Source organism: Aythya ferina (assembly GCF_964211825.1).
Source record: "Aythya ferina genome assembly, chromosome: 6".
NCBI classification, from domain to species: domain Eukaryota; kingdom Metazoa; phylum Chordata; class Aves; order Anseriformes; family Anatidae; genus Aythya; species Aythya ferina.
In genome coordinates, this window is record NC_140303.1 from 40448055 (window position 1) to 40469178 (window position 21124).

Sequence of the window (21124 nt, forward strand, 5' to 3'; positions counted from 1 at the left end):
TGTCGAAGTCAAATGTATTTTTGCCAGCTGTGCCAATTTTTGTCTTTCTGATGAGGGCTCCTGTGAGCTGGCATGGTTAGGGTGACTTACAAGTTCATGTTCTTCTGGAATTGCAGCAAATTAGCTGTCCTTTGTTACACTTTAACAGTGTCTGAGATAACAAACTATAAAATCAGTATTGACACTTGTAAAAAACTCAGGAACCAAACAACTCTCTCCTAGGTCTTAATAAAATTGACTCCAGGTTTGGACTGGTCATAAAGGAAGGGACAGGAAAGAGCCTTTGATAATGCCATGGTGTTAATTTCATTAAGTCTTCTTCACAAAAATATGGCAGAAGCTCCTTGATTTTGTTTGGCAATGAGCTATTTGTAACAGACAACTAACGCTGCAGTCCTCGCAAACTGTGAGGCTTGATTAAAAGACCCGGTGCCATCAAAATGACGGGAATGGATGCTCTCAGGGCTGTTAAGTCCTACTGAGAACAATCAAAAAGTTGAGTTATGATTCCTCAATTAGTTGCAGGGTTAACTTCTGATGAAAATGAGGCATCCAAAAATGCCTCAAACTGTGTCTGACAAGGCTTTCTGTAATGAATTGCTCGGCTCTTTTGTGCTCCAGCACCATTCTTGGCTTGGAAAGCTGCAGGGACGCTACATGTTCGCTGGATTTTTTAAGTCAGAGAATATAGGTGCTGTATTTCTCACTTACTCTGCTGTATTACAAGGAATATGGAATATTGTCGTTATGTCCCAAATACCCCCTGCAGAGAACAGCAATTAGCAATTCCATCACGCCCCCAGCCGAAGCGCAGGGCCAGGCGGCGGCAGGGCTGGGCAGGTTCATTTGCTGGCGGTGCATAACGAGCAGGTCCTGCTCTGCTCACGTGCTGGCCCCAGACATGCACAGCTGGGACCTCAGCACTCAAAATTGAGAAGAAGATGCCACAGCGATGATGCAGAGTGGAGGAGGCCAAGAGGACACACAGAAAACAAACACAACCAGCAGACTGAGGGAGCGTCGAGGTGAGCGGAGGCAGCTGGGGAAGGGGAGCTGCCGGAGGGCACGGCAGAGACCTGAGCTACCCCAGCAATGGGCCAAGGCACTTCTGCAACACCTGCCTCCACCCAGGTTAATCCATAGCACCCCAGTGCAGGGCAGGCTGATAAGACAGGCATTAAGCTTAGTGTGTGCCCACAAACATGCTGGGAATGCTGTTATTCCATCTAGCTGGCCTGCCAAAAGGCAAAGAGTGACAGCAGGAGATCAGCGCAAGGTTATGTTATGACTCAATAAACTGCCTGTATGAGGAAACTCGTTAATATCTAACTTGAGTGTCTATGTCTAACATGGGAGTCCAAATGTTCCTTGAGAAAATCACTGCGCATGGTCAGAGCGGTCTCTCCTGGTATACAATAACTTCACTGACAGCAGCTCCAGCTCCAGCAGTCTCCATGGGAGACTTATGAACTGCTTGGGAAATAAGAAGAGAAATGACTTGAATTAGAAAAAAAAAAAAAAAAAAAAAAAAAAAAAAAAAAAAAGTAGTGTTACAGCTGTGCAAATGTCTGGGAATTTTAGCGTTGAATTAAATGGCGTGAGGATGTTGCCATGATACTCTCCTAAGCACCTTAGAAATACCTTGCACAATTTGCTAAGCAGGACTGTAGCTACATTAATTGTATGGCTGCTGCTCGTGCACTTTGAATAATAATAATTGCACTTTAAAACGAGTTCCAAAAGGAATCCTGTTAATACTCCAGGACTTGTTTAGTATGTGCAGCAAGTTTTTGGACCGTGGAGAACATAAAGGATCCAAAATAAATCTCACTTCACAGGCAGATGATGCACATCTTAATGCCTCCATAATTCACTGTAACAATACCGAGTGATTATAGTAAGCTCAGTCTCTCATTCTGCTGAAAAACTGTTCATAGGGGAGATCACCATCAAAAGTTGTTTATTCATTTGCTTCACATGCACAATAACATAAGGTAACACAATAATAACCAGATTTTCTCACTTATTCCCTGTTCCTGTTGCTGTAAATACCAGGAGGAAACAATGAAGATTTATTGTTGAAGAACTTTGTAACCAGGCATGGCTACAGTCCTTGGCAAAAAGAAACCTACATCTGTGCCTTTTAATTTTATCTCAGTTATAAAGGCCCTAAATTTTAACTATTTGAGTAAGATTTCCTGTTAATCTTAATGGAATTTCATCAGTAGAATCTGAACAAACAGGAATTGAAAAGCTGCAAGTAACACAGCATCAGTTTATCCAGTTGTGTAATAAAACATAAAATATATTTGTAGGTGACAGAAGAAAACCAAAAACAGCAAATGAAAGAAGTGAAAATTCATGGCAAAGCTGGCTGTGCTATCCACCTAAAATGTGCTGTTTCTTTAGAATGGCTAATCATTAATAACAGCATGAGCTTCGGTTTTATCTAAGTACTGCTGAATTTTATGTTCCCAACTTAGGGAAATCCCCTTTAACAATTTGTGTGAGTTCCTTTGAGATGGGGATCGTTCTCCCATCACTGTGTGCAGCTCTCACACTTCTCATACTGTCCAAATTAATAACCTGTAATTATACTAAAATTATCTTAAACATTGGTGAAGATGGAGGAGAGTGGCTCTTTTTAATTAGACAACAGAAGTAGACTGAGTCGGACTTTTCTGTAGGAAAACTGAGGACTTTTCTGGGGTAAGAGCTGCTGGTGTTTTCTTCACACCCAGACAGCTCAGGGACAGTTACTTGCTGGGTTTCAGTGACCTCAGAATTTAACTCAGGAACAGAATTTGTGGTGTAAACAAATCATTTTGAAATAAGAATGGATTTCAAGGTTCCTCATTGACTTGTTTTCTGACAAATAAAATGTAACTCGCTTGTTAGAGTAGGTCATTTCACACCAGTGAGTGAGGGTGTGGAAGAACTCAGCTCACTCCCTTTCTTACAAGGCATTTTTTTCATGGAGAGATTTATTTTCCTCTTCTTCTTTGCATATTTTTCCTTTTTTTCTTCTCCCAGGCTCTCAGAAAGACCCCCTGTGTGATATTCAGGAGGGAAGGTAGATGAATGTGTCCTGTCATCTCCCTTATTGCTGTGGATGGGCTGGGGATTCTTTGCTCACTGCTCTCAAACCTGTTGGCAATCCAGTCAGAACTGCAAATGGATATACGGATGAATTCAGTGTTAATCTGTTTGCTGATGACTACCCCTCAGAAAGGGGATTATCTACAAATTAGGAGCCTATACTGCGAAGGGAGAGCACTCTCTCAGTCAAATCCAGGCTTTATTTGAAGATTATCTAAAGAATAAAACAGATTCTCCATCGGCTGTGTTTAACAGTTCATGTCTGGAGTGGCTGAGTTGCCTGCAGAGCAGCATTGTGGCTGGCCACATCCATTTGGGGCAGCTTTGTCAGCGACAAGATGAATTATATCCCGATTTAAACACCAGCAACAGCACTTCCTACTTCAAATCTTCAAGGAGAGCCGTGATGCTGGGGATGTGTTTCCTGCCTTGTGTCCAAACAGCCTGCACATTGCCCTGCAGTGCCCCACACACCACAGCCTGCAGGCTCCTCTGCTCCTGCTGCCTCTGCAGCCCCAGCCCTCGCCCCCAGCCCAACACTGAGTCACTCAGAGACATCCTCCAGGCTCATCTCAGCCAGGCTGTTTGTTTTATGAGCGAGGAACCTAATTAAAATGGTGTTGGTTGCAAACGGCATGAGTTAGGGCTCGCTCAGCAGGTGGCTGAGGGTTAAGCCACGTTGCTGCCTGCATGTTGGCCTGGGGCTCTCCTGCTGCTGCTCCAGGGTCAGGCCGTGCAGCAGAGGGAATATAAAACCTTGTATCTGGAGAGCCCGTTTATGGGAGAGCCTTAATGCTGCTTTTATTGCCGTGGCAAGAAAGCAAAATAATACCAGCGATGTGTCCTGTTTGTTTATCTCTGGCTCTTCTACACCGAGTGTAAATTCTTCATTTATGTACACACTCCTGGAAAGAGACCCGGAGAGTGCAGGCTGGCTGGAGGCTGCTCAGCTACAGTCCAGAACGTGATCCCAGGCACTTGGCTGGCGGTGTGTGGATGCCATCAGCAAGCTCCTTAGAAACACGTCTTTGGGCACCGCCAGGTTCTTCCATGGACATGCCTGGGCTGAGCTGGGCATTTGGGCTCGTCTGTCCCCAGGTGGGCATTGACCTTCAGAAAGGTGGTGGCCCTGCATGCTGGGTCCCCTGCAGGACCTGGTTCCCAAAGTGATTTGATCATGCCAGTGCTGAATGCTGCTAAAAAGCAAGGTGGTCACATCATCTGCTTGTGGTTCCTAAGAGAAAGCCCTTCCTGGTGTCCCAGGGCACTGCAAATTGTTTGATTATAGAATTTTCTCCATCTGTTCCCATAGCGTGCAATGCTGCAGCCACCTCCAGTATGCCTGCACTTCCAAGGCAAGGAGAAACAAAGATATAAAAAATGAACAGGGAAGAGAAGGGGAAGAGAAATTCCAGCTGTTTCTAAAGCAGCAGCCCAGGAACATTTCTAGGTGGTGTTGGTTCATTGCTCCCCAGCCTGCTGCCAGCCCTCCTGCCGGTCTCCTTCTCCCACTCCTCCGTAAGGAAAGGCCAGCTGTGAGACTGCAGGGTCTGTCTCTCCCTGGTGTTCAGCTCTGAAGAGCAGCACTGAAAGCCAGAAACTTAAAAGCCTGGCGGAATGGGTACTTCAGGCCACTCTCTGGTGAATGGCTGCTTCAATTAACATTTGGCTGTGAAAATACCGTATTGTAGGCAGGCTATTTATCTGGCATGGCATTATCTAAGTGCTTGCCCTGGTTTATAATCATTTCCGTTCAGGGCAGCATTATCATTATGTTTTACTATTTGTGGCACTAACGTGTTCCAGTGTGCCTTTATCCAGCCTGGTGCTTGCTTACATTGCTGGTAACTTAATGGCAAAAACAAATGCTTCAGTTAATTTTACACTTGTGTTTGTACTGATAAAACCTCACAGCTTTGTAGAGAAAGATTTCATATGCGTGAAAATAGATTTATTTGGGAGAATATGTACACGGTATAAGTAAACATTATAGTATATGGCATTTGGTATAGTTGCAGTAATATAGCTGCAGTTTGGGTTAGGTTCTCCTTTTAGATGTGAGAACTTGAATGTCTCCTCAACCAGTGACAGGCTGGCAAAGCTGACTGGCAGGGTTTGCTCTCCTGCAGCTCTTACAAGGCACAGGAGGAGCTGCAGGGAGTGGGGCTGGGGCAGAGCAGCCCCCAGAGCCTGGCTGCTGCAATGGGCATGGGTGGGGGGGCTTTGTCCCACCTGGGTACCCTGTTCCTGGTGGCGGAGGAGATGGCAGCAGCCAAAGTGGGTGGCTGTGCCCGAAGCTGCTGCAGGGGCTCAGCAGCCACACGGTGCTGGGAACCCTGCGAGGAGGGAGGCAGTGGTGGGTTTGGGTTCAGCACCGCGTACAAAGTGAGTAAAATGGTTTGCTGAGCATGTTCTGCCCAAATTATCCACCGATATCTGCGATCCCTAAAAGTAGGCTTACCGTTCGGGTCGGATTGTGACTGCTCGCTTTCCATCTGTAGTCTTTTTCATTGCTGTTTTTTAATCAGCTATTTGATTTAGCTTTCATTTTGACTTCTTTCACACCCAGCTGGAAAGCTTTGAAGGTATCAACATCACCACAAAAAAGCTATTATTTTCAATTAGCTATTAAAGGCATCGGGGTTTGATGCAGCCTTGCAGATCAGCCTGCCTGTGTTTCTTGTGAGTTTTGGGCTATCAAATATGAATTACTAGCTTTGATCAAAGTCCAAACCAGTTCTTAATGAATTATTGAATTCTCGGGGAAGCTGTACGCCATTTCCAAGCACTCTGCAAACTTCTCCTGCAGCTCCTGTCACGTTCCCAATGCTGCCTGATTCTGCAGCGTTTCTCCAGGAGAGGTGGGTGCAGTGTCTAGCTGGGTGCTGAGATGCAGGCGTGGACCCCCACACGCTGAGATCTCATGGGGAAGGACTGAAAATAAGCAAAGAGCAGACAGAGCAAAGGGGGAAAAGGCACAGGGGGTTAGCCCTTCTTCCAAATCCAGACTTCGTCTCAAGAGGTGAGACACCATCTGGTTTGGGTTGCTGAGACCTTTGGTGTCTTCCAGAGACTTAAAGTTAACCAAGGAACCAGCCTTTACAGAGGTAAATTGGGGAGAACTTGAAATCTAAGGCAAAACTTAACAAAAGGGCATGAAGTGACTTACATGTTTGGTATGCTTAATATTCTGAATTCTCATTTTGATAGCAGAGAGCATAGTTTTGGGTTATTGATGCAATTTTCTTTCTTGCATCTCTCATACTAAATTGAAAGAATAAAATCTGGACAGCTGCCTTGGCATCTAGCAGAGATGTGAATGCTCAAGAAACAGTCTGAATAATGTATTGCTGCTTTCCTGGCTGATGTCCTTAATATCAACTTCCCTACTCTCAAACATGTTGGCACGACTCTTTTGAAATATTATATTGCCAGACCAAGTCTATCAGGCCACAGCATCCTGGCTGGGAGTCAGCAGATCCCTTCTGCTGCCCCTGTTGAGTCTCTGCAGCATCTCTTGGCTGCTTGACATCTCTTCTGCTTCCCCACCTGTGCAACAGGGCAGTAACAGCACCCAGTCCCCTGGGAAGCAGCTGGGGACCCTGAGATGAGAAGTTTTAAGAGTCAATATTAACATTTTAATGCATATTGCTAGTGGTTTCAACATTTTTCTCATATACACAGCAGCATTTTCCAAGAATTGGATGTTTTTGAATTGATATCACCGCATTGGTGGTTACTAGAGTGCCCATGAGCTGATTTAGAGAGATTTGCCTTTTGCAGCACAGCTCCTTCTTTGTTTCCACATTTCTCCTTTGCTTCATTTCCACATTTCCCGTTAATATGATGTGTGTTAATTTTGGTGCTCTTTAGCCCTACATACAGACTTGCACATTCACAGTCCCTTGGTGCCAGTCAGCTGTTACCACCAAGTTATTCACTCCTCTTTCTTGTAAATGCCTCCACCTATAAATAAATCAAACAAAATAAACAATTAAGATATAAAATAATTGAGGAGTAAATATTAACATATAAATGAATCCAGGACCTGAACCCTCTCCCTGTGGGTCTGACCAGTGCAGAGCAAGGTCCCCTGTGTAGCTGTTGTGCTGCCGTGGGTGGCTGTAGAGGGATGCCAGCTCACGGCAGCCAAGGAGATGTTCTTGGGAAAGTAACTCCGGGTCAGAATTTATTTTTTATTTTCAGGATTTCCAAATCTGGGATTGATTACACAAAGGGTTGAGTCTAAATCATGTTGACATCAGCTCAGGGGTGAACTGACCCCTCTTGCTTGCAAAGCTGGACACGGGTGAAGCTCTAGGCAGGCCTGTTGGTGAGGTACTGCAGCAGAACGGAGTGAAAAATGGCTAACCATTGTAAGGAGCAAATTATCTGAACACCTGGAAGTAAAACCATATGCTGGGGAAATTAAAATATTAGAAAAGAATACAAGCCAGGCAGCTATGAAGGAGGGATTCTGACATCTCTTCTGTTGTTTTCTGTCACATTTAACATTTCCAGTAGATTAACCCCAACTTTTAGCGCCCAACTCTACCAAAATATCTAATATGCTTCATTTTCGGTGTGCCTCACCTCAGTATCTTACAGCCAGGTTCCACAGAAAAAGGCAGTTCGTTCTGCCACTCGTTCTGCCCAGCTCACTAAGATAGGAAAACTTGGAGACCATCAAGGGTTGAACACCACCATCGTGTATGAGAAATGGTTTATAAAGCACAGGAGGGGTGGAGAACTTTCTGAAAGCAGGCTGTGCTTTGCCTTAAGGAGTGGGCATCCTGAGTGTTTAACTTTATGATTCCTCACGCGTTTAAACGGTGCAACTGAAGTCAGTGTGACCTGCACCAAAGTAACTGGGTTGTGCCTCATACAGCTGGCTCTAGAAAGGCAATCTGTGATTTTTATATCCATCTTGGCAAGCTTAGCCCTCAAGACTAGTGGAACAAGCACAGCCATGCACTTAGTGTCAATAATTTATTTGTTCATTAGTGCATCCAGATTCGGTCCTGGGTGCTGTTTAAATTGATGCTTAACTAAGTGACAGCCTTTCTTACTGTGAGCAGGTGCTGCAAATGCTTCTGTCAGTGCATCGTGAGTTCAGTTACCAGTCCCTGCTGTAGTTCCTAATAGTTTGTTGCACAGCCATTCAGAAAGGATTCGCTGTACTCTGAAGTCCCAGCTCACTGCAGGCCTGGAGACTCCAATCTTAGGGATGTGGTTTAGTGGTGGGCTCAGTAGCATCAGGTTGATGGTAGGACGGGGTGATCTTAAGGGTCTTTTCTGACCTAGGTGACTCTATGAGCTGTGGTGCTACCCAAGGGCTTGGGGGTGAGAGCTCTTTCTTCCCTTTATGTGTTTCTTCAGTGGTTGGCCAAGCTGGTGCAGCAAGGCAGCTTTGTGTTTGATATACCTGACCTCAGAGGTTATGCTGGCATTTTGCCTTTGTACGAGCAAGAACACTGCAATGCCCCATGTTGAATGCACAAATACTGTGCCATTTACAATGTCTGATAACGTGCAGATCCACATGGATGCACGCCAGGAGAAATATGCCCCAAGAGAAAAGAAATGAAGAAGAAAGTCACAAACCGAGCCAACACGCTGGATTTGGGGACATTTGGAGATTTAACAGCCATTAGCATAGATTTTGATGTTTGTGGTGCCGAGGAAGCACAAACTTCAAGAGGAGAAAGTCTCATGTACACACACACACATGTACGATGGTCTCAACTCCTGCCCTCATGGTAGCACAGGACATTTCCCTTCCCCCTGACCCCACAGCAACCTCCCTGTGCCAACTGCAGGGAAGGGAGACATGGGAACCCACGCTGATCCCCTCGCAGAGCATGGGGACCTGTCTCCAGATAGGGCTCAGCACCTGCACGCTGGGCAGGACGCGCCCCAGGACCAGCCAGCTATTTCCAGACCACTGCTGGTTGCTCTGCAGATAGGTTTGGATAAGGGATTTAGGCCAGCAGCCAGGAGCAATGGAGACAAGTAGTCAGAAAGGAATAAAGAGAGAAAGGCTGCTCTTCCTAATGAGTGCAATAAAACAATAAAAGTGCAATTATGCAGTAAAACTATTGTCATTTTGGGTTTAGAAGATAATGCACTAGGCAATAACGCTCATTTTAGCCTGTGTTTTCAGGCATTTTTTACCCTCTGACATTATAATTATGTACTACTATCTGATTCCTGCATCTCTTCATTTTTATGGGTACTGAAGCATTGCATCAGAACAGTGTCAGATCCAGAAATTCTGTAAGCCCATGCTCGTCCTTAACTTCATTTTGCCAGCTCTTTAACATACACTGAATTGTAGTCTCTCCATCCTTCACATTTGTTGAGTAACATGATAGCATGAGAGAAATAATTACAGCCAAAGTATAAGATGCATTCCCAATGCTGAGCTCACTGTATCTATTTCTCTTGCACATCAAATCTAGAAATTGTGCATGAAATCATTTTTTATCAACTTCCCCCTTGCTTCCTGTTAATAGCATAATTTTATGGAGGATATAAATTATAGCTTCTGTTTAATTTTGAAAAATGTCCTATTCCCTGCAGTTACATTTTGTCATAATAACCACAAATACTGACAAAGGCAGAATAATCTGCCTTATTGGTGCTTTGTTTTCTTGCTTGGCAAATAGTATTTGTCTTCCCCCTCCCTCTCTCGTTCCCCTATTTTTTAGGGAATCAGTTTGATGGTGGGTTATTAGAACAAAAGGAGTGAAATATACCCATGTTCTTTGTGTGTGTCTATGCTTAACTATTTTTAATATGATCCCTTGGCTTTAAGCCATTTCATATGTAGTGTCACGTCCTAGTGTTTTGAAGCTTTCAAGCAGAGCTAGCCGCAGTTGGTGGAGGCATTTCTGCTTTGGAGTGGTCTAAAATGATCTCCTGGGAGTTTGAGCAAATGTCTTCCTTGCGTGTTAAGAACAAATGCCAGTATTTAGATTGAAAATTCTAACTTTAACCTATATCTGCATGCCAGTTTTACAGCAGAGGAGAGTCCCGCTTCAACCTTACTTTTTTAGGACCGTTCTTGCAATGGTGTAGTAATAATAATAACCACCCTCTGTCCTTTAGGAAAGCACCATCCTTCAATTTGTAATTGACTTGGGTCTAATTCTTAACAGTGGTTCATTTTGAACACCGGGATTTAGTCACTGCTTTTCTAAAGGTTAATATAAATCTGTAATGAATGGTACAGATTAAACATTGGTGACATTCTGTTTTCCCATCTTGTATAGATAAAATATTTACACTTTAACAGAGATCAATTTAGAAAGCAGGTGCAGCTTTGATGTTTACATCTTTTAATCAGCAACCTTAATTAACAAGTTGTTTGCTAATGATTAATCACCTGCACAAATACCGTGTGGATTTGTCAGTTCTGAAGTTACAGGCATCTTGGATTACTTTATTTTCTTTTCACCTTAAGATGAAAAATGACATCGGATGGTGACAACTGTGTCCTACTGAATGCTTGAGCTGGGAAGGCGCAGAGGCAGGACTGGGTATTTTCCAACAGCCCTGGTCTGTGTGCAGAGCAACACAGGCGCTACCTATCAGGCTTTGGTAATTGCTATAATTCCTTTAATATTATCCTTCCCAGATGCAGCTTTGCAGGGAGGAGGTGGGGATGATTGTTACTTGCACCTGCAGGTAGCTCCTAGCACATAAATTAGGCTGGGGAGGGTAGGAGAGCTTTTCTTTTGGTGTCAGCATGACTAAAGGCACAGGTTTGTTTTCATTGTATTGTTGGGGGTCAAGCTGTTAGTGTTTGAATTGCCTAATAAGAATTTTAGAATTTTAATTTCAAGTTCTTATCCTTTCTTTGAGTGTTTTGGTGAAAATTTTGAGGCTTTTTTTTTCCTTCTTTGTTCTAGTAGCTTCTTCTGCCCTCAGTGTTGTGCTTCTGCATGCAGAACCAAGCCTTCCTTGCACAAACGTGGTTGTGTTGATGACTTCCAGCAAGGTACTAGAAGCAGCAAAACCAAAAGAGGTCTGCCATGAGAAGAGGGATTTGCTGTTTCTGTCCTTCAGCTGCTGTCATGGGAGGGTTTCCATGGGTGTAGCCTGAAGGTGCCCCCTGGGGCAATAGGAGCTTGGGTGCTGTGTGAGGGCAGTGCTGCTGGGAGCAGTGGGGGCTTCCCTCCTGCAGAGCCCCCCAGTGTTTTTTGTTGATGACAAATCTCTGGGCAAGCTCATTAAAGATAAACTCCCTGCTCTACAGCTTGCAATAATTTATTATTGTTAAGCTATAGTTTGCTTTCTGAGCAGAAAGGCGAGGTTGAAAAGTGCCTCTGTTCTGGTGGTGTCATTAAGCCTTAATTCAGTACTTCACGTTATGAAGTACTTACTGGCTTTGTTTATTCACACGAAGGCTTTGACAGTGATGAAGTTGGAGAGGCCTGTGTCCTCCTGGGTAGTCTTCATGGATGCTCCCCATAAAGCTCCGAGGCCACTAATGATCCCCTTACTTGCAGCAGTCCATTAACTCATTTTATTCCTACATCACAAACCATACAGCTGACCTCCTGAGTGATGAGGAGGTGTCGAGATGATTTGTATCTCTTCGGCTGTTTTATATTACTCTGCCTCCTGTGAAACGAATTATAATGCAGTATCGTTGAGGAAATAAGATTTAAGGGAGGCTTTGTGAAATGAGTGCAATATTTCAGGAGGTATAATTGGGAAATACTTAGTAGAACAAGACACCTTAATAACTGTCTTCAGTGGAAGTCAAAACATCTGAATCTCCTTGAAGACAAGGAATTGATTGCGCTGCAGTGCAGTTCTCCAATCGATTGGTAGCCCAGCTCTGGAGACAGGAGCTTGGCATTTAACCTCGCACAGCAGAGGAATGAAACCTGAACCCAGTGTGTGGGGAGCTCCGTGCTGTGCTTTAGTGGGAAATCTGTCTCAAATGCCAGAATAAGAGCTTCTGCCTTTTTAAAATGGACTCTTATTTCCTTGCTTGACAGGCTGATAGCAGTTGAACTTGTGAATAATTTAAGGATTAATTGGAATGTATTTAGGAGAGTAGCCATCACTGGAGACAAATGCTGAGCTTGCACTAACGATGGTGCTTGTGTGCCAGGTGAGGAGGAAGTGGGAGGTATTGTCTGTGATTTCTTTGTTCTATTACCAATATGTACCTTGGCTAACTACATGCAGTCTTGGGTTTCTGCACTCACAAAAATGGTAGCTATTGTGCTCCTGCATTATGAGTTGGTCATTATGAGTTGGTTAGACATCTTTAATACCCTACAGAGCACTACTGGGTGTTCCAGCATGGCACTGACAACTTAGGAAGTGCAGGTTGCAGGCTGGTACTGGCTATCTGTTCTGGGTGCTGGAATATGGATTGGAAGAAGCCTTAAACTTACTGCTGTTAGTTTTTTTTTTCCTTCATGTCACAGCAAGGAATAAATGATCTCCACTGAGATTCATGCTTGATGAAATATCTCCACCAGCCTGAAACTTTAAATATTTAGGAGGTAAGTTCCTGAAGAAAATGAAGTGGTAGACTGGGATTTGACACTTGGCAGAACTACAAATGGAGAAGACTGTTAGCCAGCCAGGTGGCATGGTCATATCTGCAAATACTAACCAGGAGGGCCTCCTAGAAAAGTCTGGGTTCAAAGTCATGCTTTCTCTTGTGCTTTCCTTCCTCTGGCTATGTCCTAGTGAGTCTGGGCACGTTTCTGTGTGAAGCAGGGCTGGAGGCTCCAAGAGGGCTGCTGTGCTCCACTCTGACCTGCCATTAAGTGATCCCTGGCCTCAAGCTCTCTGCCAGGATATATCAGCACCGGCCTCTCAAGGGACTTAAGCAGAGAAACATCTCGATTTGGTGAGAGAAGGGACTGTGTATGCAGAACTGTAATCTAGTTTTGCCCTGTAGCATGGTTCATGGGAAGCTATTTGTAAATGTTGAGTTACAGCAACCAGAAAGGCTTTTAGTTACGGTACAAAGAGAATGTGAAAGATGACTCTGAATGGAGGGAGGACAGGGAGAGAAGTCAAACCCTTGTCTGGCTGCGCTCCAAGACTGCCCCTCCAAAGCAGAACTCATTTTCTTGCTCCACCATGGAGATCGTTGCATGTCCTTTATTCTAGGCAGAGAGAAGGGGTGTGACATGTTGGACATTAGAAGCTGTGCTGAAAAACGTCTTTAAGATGCATGTCACTGTAAGCCTCCATTGCAGAGGACAAGCTGAGTTCTCAAATAAGTGAGCAAAGCATTAATCCTCAACTGAAGGCTGTGTTTTACCCAGCCTGACTCCATTGTCCAGAAATGCTGGCCCTGATAGCTCAGACCCAGGGACTCAGACACTTTTTTTTGTTCTGGAGCATTTTCTTAGTTGTATCTGAACAGTCCTGAGCAGCTTTGTGGCTGAGACATCAGGTGCACAAAAGGGATAAAAGTCCTCATACAGCCCACAATTCTTAGCATTTAACAGCACCTTTCAGCTATTGTGAGATATATTATTCCATATAGTGCATGAGGATTTGGTCTAGTTTAAAGAGGTGATATGTGACTATTAATTTACTTTACTAGAGAAATGGCAAAGATGCTTATAGTGTTAACAATGTGCTCCTTTATTTCCATATACTATGATTTTATGCCTCCTTACGTGCAATGATTTAAAGGTTGATGCATAGTAATTGAATATAGTTTATAATGGGACAGGATTTCTTAAATTTGTGTTTGAGTGCATATTGAAGTTTTTAAAATCCATATCTTAATGAAAGTGCACTTAGAGATGGAACTTCAAATATGGAGTTTCTCATTATTTCTGTTAATTATTTGGCAGAGAAATACTTTGTTTTCCTTTGTGAACTTACACCTCTGTAATCTGTAAAACAAGATTGTGTTTCAAAAGATAAAACTGGAGACTGATTTAGTACCAGAGTTCCCAAAATGGGGTGTTCTCATGCAACAGTTTTCTCTGGAGTATAAGAATTCCTAGGGAACGCACGAAGTCATCAAGAAAAATAGAAACCTTATATATGTGTACACTGCCAGTTTACATCTACAGAAATGCTATTTAAATAGTAGCATGTCCAAATGTTGTTGTTTTAGTGGATTTTATTGGGCACCAATTTAACTGTAAAGAGTAGATGCATTTCAGGATAGCAAAAAAATGTTGTTTTCCCATTCTAGGAGGCTTGTCAAAATCTTCATGTCTCTTCCTCTTTCATATTTAGAAGAGATGGATATCTTTCAAAGATTCCCATCCCAGAATAGTAAATTGATTGAAAAATGCAGATGTAGCAAATGGTTTGGCTGATGGTGAGAGCATTTGCTTCAATCAGCAACTTGAGCTTCTAGTCGAGATCAACTCTCCTATAGGGATTTGTGTGGTATAGTGCATTTCTCTAATCAAGTACATGGGATTTTTATTAGTTTTGGCCTGTTATCTTCACTCGCCAGGCTACATTCCTCCAGTGCCCTTCTTGGACATCAGGTACATACAATTGTCCTTTTGTTTTTGCATCTTGACATTTATTTTCCTTTAAATAGGGATTTACAAAAATGCACTTCCCTCTGGCTCTTCATGATGACAGCAACACCTGGTTGGCTGTAACACACAAGGAGTTTTGAGAGAACTGATAGTGCAGACACAACAGCACTGCGTTACTAACTTTTTTCCTGTGCAGAGTAAAAAGTCTCCTGGTGTTTGCTTTTGTTTGCCTTTAATTCTGGCAAAGCATAATGCTGCTCTGTGATGCTGTGTGAGTATCTTCTGCAGAGTGCTAATATCTTGTGAAACCTACTCCACAAACATGGTATTTGAGTTTATTTCAGCTGATGACTTGTTCTTCTTTCCTCTATCAGTAATACTTACATGACCTTATTCTGATTATTTCTTCCCAGGGAAGAGGACTGAGGCTTCATCTGAGAAGTGATTTTTAAAGAAATGAAAGCCTCCTACACTTCCTTAATCATAAAGAGGAAATATAAGGCCAATCTTGATCCTGTTAGACTCTCTAGGCTTCCACACACTACCAGTCTTAAGATTAAAGAATATTTATATGACTGATCTTAAGTTCCTGCTGTTCTTGTGTGCTTCCCATCAGTATGCTGCAAGTTCAGTGCCTGTTGTGCAAAATTAATTCCTGTAATATCCAGCTGTGATACCCAAGGGAACTGTGACTTCAAATGGGGAATTAACACAAGAAGCAAATCAACCCTTTAAATGAAACCTGGGTTTTGTGCAGATGCTGTTCAGAACGAAGAACGTGTTTGCACCTTTGTTTGACATGGTAGAGTCATTAGAGAGCCACAGGTCATTGGATGATGAAATGTATGCATTTCTGCAGATTTTAAATGCTTGGTTTAATGTTGACAAGTGGCAATAATTCAGGTGCTTCATAAACATCAGGATTTTTCTTCTCCTAAATGAGGAAGACAGCGGTGAAGGAAGAAGCCATCTTCTGAGCTAATTGTCAAGATATGCTTAAGAAGAGAATTGTCAATCACTCCCTTGTCAGAAGTGTATAGAAGAGAAATCATCTTTTCACTATTAATTTCTGCTACAAACTTAGGTATTCCTGATTTTTTTTTTACCTTGAGGGAGATCAGAGTGGTTTAATGCTGAATGGCAAAATACCATAACAGCATGTGTGCAGCGGAGGCAGTGGGCTGTACACAATCAAATTGGAGGGATTTTCGGTGGCAGATCACATTAAAATAAGAGCTCAGGAAGAAATTGGCTTTGCTTTTGCATTTAGTAGCACATCTTATTCATTCAAAATGGGACATTCAAAAAAAGGTGCTCATCTTCTTGCAAATGGATCTTTGCTATTCCCCGGTAGCCTGTAATCTTCCTGTGAAAACAACATAAGCTGATTTGGAGGAGGGAGGTGGTAGGAGAATTGCTGAGAAAACACTTTGTGGAGTTGTTCCAGGAGCTTCATGTGTGCGGTGCTCCTCTGCTTTCCTGGACCAGCACAGCTTGTGCTGAAGGATGTAGGTAGAAATGAGGATAAATTGGAAAACTGCAGTGTTTTTTGTCTTGTGTGTTTGATAATCTCCTAGAAACTTAAAAAACCACCACCAACAAAAGAACACAAGTATATTTTCCTGTCAAATAAAGATATTCTATAAAATCTTCAGCCTGCATGGGCTAAAGGAAGGGAGAGAAGATGTTTAATGAATGCAAAAATATTGCAAAACTTCCTTACTACAGGCTTGTGCTTAAAACTTGATTAATGGATAAGCAATGCATGGGGATGTATGACCAAAATACAGTTGGTTTTTATCTTCAGTAAAGTGAAGTTAACACCATAAAAGTTGACATACACAGAGAAACAGTCTTTTGTAAATTGCCACTTTATTTTTCATTTGTTGCTCAGAGAGACAGCATAGACAGGCATCATTGTTTCAGTGGCTTCTGGATATTTTTTCATTTTGGGACTGATGTGAATCCCATTAAAACTTGCTGGGAATCATTTGATTCACCTGATGGCTTTTCCTCCCACTCAGCCCTGTAAAAGATCAGAATGGTCTTGCTTTTACTGTTTGTTAATTATTTTTTTATATGCTCCTGGGTCTGCTATTCAAATTATTCTAATATCCCCCTTGCTGAGGAACAGGGATTTTGCAAGTGACACCTCCTGGTAATTTCCCTACTGCTAACCAGGGCCATGGGAGAGCTGGAGGGGGGAGGTATTTATGGCTGTAGGAACACTGCCATGCACCAGCTATGTGCAGTTTGCATGGACACTGGCTAAACTAATTGGCTTTCGAGCAAAAACACTGGCTTCTGGATCTGCATTTTCAGTATTTCTGAGTCACAGCATGGCTGATTTGGAAGGGACCTCTGGAGGGCATCTGGTCCAAACTCCTGCTTGAGCAAAGCTGCCTGGAGCAGGTTGCCCAGGGTCATGTCTAAATGAAGCTTGTGAAGCAGCACCTCTTTACTCCAGCTGGGATGTAGCAGGCACATTGACCTGGAGGGTGGGAGCTTATATGAGCTCCCAGTGTGTGAGTGCATCACTGTCACCTGAAAGTTGACTGCATTTGATCTATGCTCTTATTCACAGAGCAGGAAGGCAGGTGCTGTCCTGGAGAGTTTGTGCTCAATCTGATCCACCTCTCTTCTGCCCCTTGCTATAGCTCCAGGCACAAGTGGCACCAGTGGTTTGGCAGCAGTGTGTTGTGTTCTGCCCAAAGCATCTTGGCATGTGGAGCAGGACCTTGACAGGAATTTATTGCAGGCTGGCACCTGGGGGAATGAATACTATTCATATTTCTCAAAAATTCTCTATTTGTGTATTCTACATTTTATGCACAATGAATAAAAGCATCTGGGAACTTGCAGTTATCCAATTTAATAAAAGAAGAATTTACTCTCTGATACTTCCCCATTCTTGTCAGTTACTGGGAGTTTATTAATTTGACCTCTAAGCTCAGGGCAGGAGCGGAGAGCGGATCAGTGTCACTGTGTCACTTGTAGGTACCTCTTCCCAGCAGTGACAGGATAACCAGCAAATTCGGAGTGAAATATCATTCCTCATCCTTGTGACAATAAATTGTCACACTGAAGCATGAGATGTGACTAATCACACTTTAACATGCATAAATGCATGCCTCGTTACAGGCTGTAAAATGAGCTTGCCCCTCTTTAATATCTCCAGCTGCTGTGCTCGACTCCAGCCTGCTGTATTGAACAACTGTTCAGTTCTTTGTCACCTGGTTGTGATAAATGTCTCTGCTCTGAGCTTATAAAGTGAGACTGCGGTTGTGTGCCCCCCTTTTACCTGTCTGAGGGAAGAGGCAGAGAATGGGCAAGTCAGCTGTGGTGAGCTACCTGCTCATTGCTAGCTCTGGTCACTGGTAGAGATGGGAGTGCATTAGCTTCCAATTTAAAAAATCTGTGTTCAGATCAATTTGTGATGCTTCTCACTGACTAGAAACAGATGTGAAGGTAGCATTTACTGATCACTGCTTCAAATAAAAGCTCACAAGCATGTTGTGTTAAGAATTTTCAGAGTCCAGCGTTTGCCTGTTTCAGAGCCTGGCCGAGAGCTTTCACTGAGACAGTCTCACAAAGTTGAACGTATTTAATTTGGCAACAGATACAATGGATTTGGAACTGCTGTTGATAAATACACTTCCTGCAGTAGTGCTACTATATGATAACAGTACTAGCAAAATGCTGTCCCAGTTCTGCCTCACCAAAAACTACAGAGCTTACTAAGAAGACTTCCTCGTCTTGGTGGAGGAGAAAGGGTACAGCCTCATCTAGGTCCCCAGTTCCCTCCCTCTTCCTTACTCTAACATCTTATTTTTCTTCCTTTTTTCCTTCTCACACTGACTCCTAGCGTTTTTATATCCTAACCATATCTGTTTCCTCTCTGGGGTGATGTCTAGTATGATTTGGGTGAGGAGCTAAGTACTATAGTCATGTGTACTTCTTTAAGTTCATCATATTTTGGGGTGTGAACTTTAATGTTCATTTTACAGATAATGAAGCAAAAAGTTTCACTGTGGCGCTCAAGATTCTGTTCAGCTGAAATTCAGTTATATTTTGAAGAAATGCCCACTAGAGAAGATCAGGTTTGAGGCCATCTAAGCGATATGGAGGTACGTGGGTCCATGAGGTGCATCTGAGGGCCCTGGGGGAACTGGCAGATGAAGTTCTTAAGCCATTGTCCATCAGATTTGGTAAATTGTGGCACTCCAGTGAAGTTCCCACTGACTGGAAGAAGGGGAACTTAACTCCTCTTTTTAAAAAGAGGGGGAAAAAGACATAGGGAACTACAGGCCAATCAGTCTCACCTCAAACCGTTTTATGATTTTCTCTAGGCTAGGAAAAAAGATGGGGTAGGCTGTTGTGGGGGACAAATGGTTAAATACTGCTGTTGTGTTCTTCTCCATCCAATTTCCTTCTCTTTACTTTCATTTTCCAAGGAGAAGTTGGTGTTACTGTCATCTGAGCCACTTCAGTGTTATGTCTGTATAAGTGAAAATACTCTTCAGAAATGCTAACCCTTGTGGGACAGATGGTTATATTTCTAAAGCACGAACAGTAAAGAATGGTGGGAGCAGGTGGATGGAGTGGTTAAGTGTGTGATAAAGGTTCTGTAAGAGCAGTTCTTGGGGACAAAAGGGGCTGGCTGAAGGACAATGATGCAGTTTCACAGCAACTGCCTCAACTTTAAAATCTTATTTTGCCACTTGAAAGAAAGTAAAATCTTCTAGCTTCACTGGTGTGTTACCTAAGGTACTTCAGTAACCTCCAAGGAGGGTTTTTCCTTGGTATTTTGCTGTCTGGTAGCTCTGAAATGGGCACTTCGGTTCCTTCAGAGCCAGCAAAGATCTCTGCAGCCCCTAGGGAAGGGCTGGGCTTAACCCACAGGCTGCTTCGCCCACGGAGTCAGTGCTGAGAAACAGGTGAACAAAGGGCACAAGACAAAATCCATCTGAGAAGTGAGGCGTGAGGGGAGGGGAGGCTGGAGAGCAGTGTTATTTCTAAAACGTGGTTATAAGTGACCTTTAAATGTTCACAGAGGTCTTAAGAAAAGCGAGAGGAGAGGGAAGATATTTTTTGTTTAGCTAACTTTAGGTCACAGAGGACAGCAGAAATATTGGAGTTGTGCAAAATATATAACGTCCTCCTTATAAGCAAAAGTTTAGAGTCAGCCACAGGGGTTTTGCACTGTAGCATTTCATTTGGCCCAATGTATATATCAGAGGTGGCTGCTTGTCTGCGAGCAGAAGGAGGAACTAAAGACACCACAAAAATATCAGTTCCCGAGGAGAAGTTTTTCCTCACCAGTAAAAATCAGGATGTCAAGTCCCAGATCTATATATTTCACTCTATCTTGTAGAAAACCAGAAGTTCAATGTAAGCAATCATTTCCTTGTCATTTTGGTATGTTGGCAATGAAGCTTCTGCCTTCGCCTGCACTTTGATTTCAGGCATTAGCTGTCACCTACTGTGAGCTAAATTGTTTTAAGGCATGAAAGTAAAATTTTTCATCTAGACTTGATTCACGCTTCCAGTGTAACTCATACTCTTAATTAAGTCCTAAGTGAATTTGCTGTCATTTTTGAGGGCTAAGTCGCTTGTCTTTTGGTACCAGTTCTGCCTGAGCTAGACCACAGCTAAGCTTTTGGAGGTCCCTTGCTTCCAGCTTAACTGCAAACCAGCAGGCTTTGCTTTCAGCCTTTTGGGTGCCAGCATTGGTCTGAACACTTCTCCCCTTACTTAACCAGGAAACCTAGGACCCAGGAGCCTGCTACTGGAGTACCAGAAAGGTTGAGCAATAAGACTCTGCCATCCTTCAGGTTACTCAGTTCCTTCCTAGAAAAGCATGAAATAAGAAATACTGGCTGCTGTGTGACAGTGGTTATTTAGTGAGTAACAGTGAAGTTAAACTCTGTTGCTCCCTGCACAGCTCTCAGTGGTATGAGCAGAGGGGGTGGTGAGTAGTTAGGCATGTATCAATATAAAGGCATTAGAAATTGTTTTCCTTGTTCGCTTAGCTCTTTCCTTGCTTTACTGTCAAATTCTGTTTCCAGAATATGAGAGACTTGAGCAACCATCATAGCATCAGTGGCCAGTCAGCAAACCTGTCTTTAATTTGCCTGGGGTAAAGGTGTTTGCAGGGGAAGAAATGTAAAAGTTTCAGAGACTCAGTCCTGGATAATGAAGTATGGGGGGAGAAAATCTTGCCTCTTTCAAGGATTCAGTTAAATGATTGCAAAGCAGTGACAGTGCACACGTGTGCTTCTCTGCCAAAATGTAACAGCAGTGCTGGGAGTCCCTTCTTCTGCATTGCACTGGTAACGGGGGCTGCTTTCCAGCCAACAGACATCACGGGGGGCACCTGCATGAGCACAAGTGGGCTCATCTATTAACGTCATCCCAGAGATGGAGTGCCACTACAGCCTCTATTTTTAGCAGTATGAAGTGTGATGAGCAGGGATTATCTTGTTTATGGTATTATTATTACATAAAATATGCTCCTGAATCTGTATAAG

At 43.2% G+C, this 21124-nt stretch overlaps 1 long non-coding RNA gene across 5 annotated transcripts in view; it reads left to right on the forward strand.

Moving 5' to 3' along the window:
- The first annotated feature begins 10846 nt into the window (after window positions 1-10846).
- Window positions 10847-21124, forward strand: part of LOC311438903 — a 40457-nt gene continuing 30179 nt past the window's right edge. For 3 of the 5 annotated variants that reach the window (XR_014694418.1, XR_014694419.1, XR_014694420.1), the window contains exons 1-2: window positions 10848-10865; window positions 11013-11128. This is a non-coding gene — a long non-coding RNA (uncharacterized lncRNA). Of the gene's footprint in view, window positions 10866-11012; window positions 11129-18601; window positions 18722-21124 lie in introns of all 5 variants that reach the window. The other 2 variants (XR_014694416.1, XR_014694417.1) reach the window with 1 other exon arrangement.